The sequence below is a fragment of the Limulus polyphemus genome, unplaced genomic scaffold (genome assembly GCF_000517525.1).
Source record: "Limulus polyphemus unplaced genomic scaffold, Limulus_polyphemus-2.1.2 Scaffold6190, whole genome shotgun sequence".
Classification (NCBI taxonomy): Eukaryota; Metazoa; Arthropoda; class Merostomata; order Xiphosura; family Limulidae; genus Limulus; species Limulus polyphemus.
In genome coordinates, this window is record NW_013671800.1 from 10710 (window position 1) to 11779 (window position 1070).

A 1070-nucleotide genomic window follows, 5' to 3' on the forward strand; every position below is an offset into this window, starting at 1 on the left:
CTCCATTTTACGACATTAAGTTGAAACTCTTCTATCTAAGCACCTTAATCATCAGAACGAACTAAATCCTCTACAGAACGAACTGAACTAAAACAGTTACGTGATACCACAATCTCATCATCAAAGTATCAGATAAAGGGAACGGTTTTGTAGTTCTCACACGCGAAAATAATAAAACTTCTCTACTAAAACAACACCTAACCAATGTATCTACCTATAAACATGTCTCTAAATCCACACAAAAAACTGACACAGAAGCCAATAATCGAATACCAAAATTCAGAAAGATCATAAATATTGTCTTCCCCTGATGCACAAGAACAGAGTCATTACCAAGGTTACTTAACGAGATGCTAACCATGTTTATGTTCCTTCCCATCTAAACAGTACGTATATCTTTTTCGTGTGAAGAAATGAAAACCAAGAAACAACTTGGATTGAGTTTTGATGTTTAGCCAGGCTATACTCATCCACCCCTCTATCAGAAGAAACTGACAACAATATTTACTTCATTTCTTCCCTAAGGAACAACATCAATATCATTGACATTTCTCTATCCACCACTCGTGAAATACTTTTAACATTATCGAACAGATAAAAAAATACCGACAATCTAAAGGAATAATTTTAAATTATAGAATAGCGAGAGTTTTCAACCCTAATCTTTACAAACCTTGGAAACAAAAACTTTATGAATGGTTAGAAACAACCACGGCCCAAAACACTTTTTATAACCACAATATTTTAAAATAATTTCATTTCCAACATCATGTCCACAGTAGAACACTTCCACTTTATACCCACTTCAATGAACACATCCTAAACAAATGGGAACGTCATTTAAATAACCACGATTTTTGCCTTTTCAGCATCAAAATTATCTTCTTCCACCATCAAGAGACCTTTGTCCTCTCAACATCGATATGTCCTTCCTACATCAGTCAGGGAATTTCAACATGAAAATTCTCCTCCTTTATCAAAGAGGAAACCATTTACTTTCAACATAAAAATACTGGCAAAAGCAAGAAACTTCCAAGAAAGAAAATACACTAATGTAACGTTCATCGGAG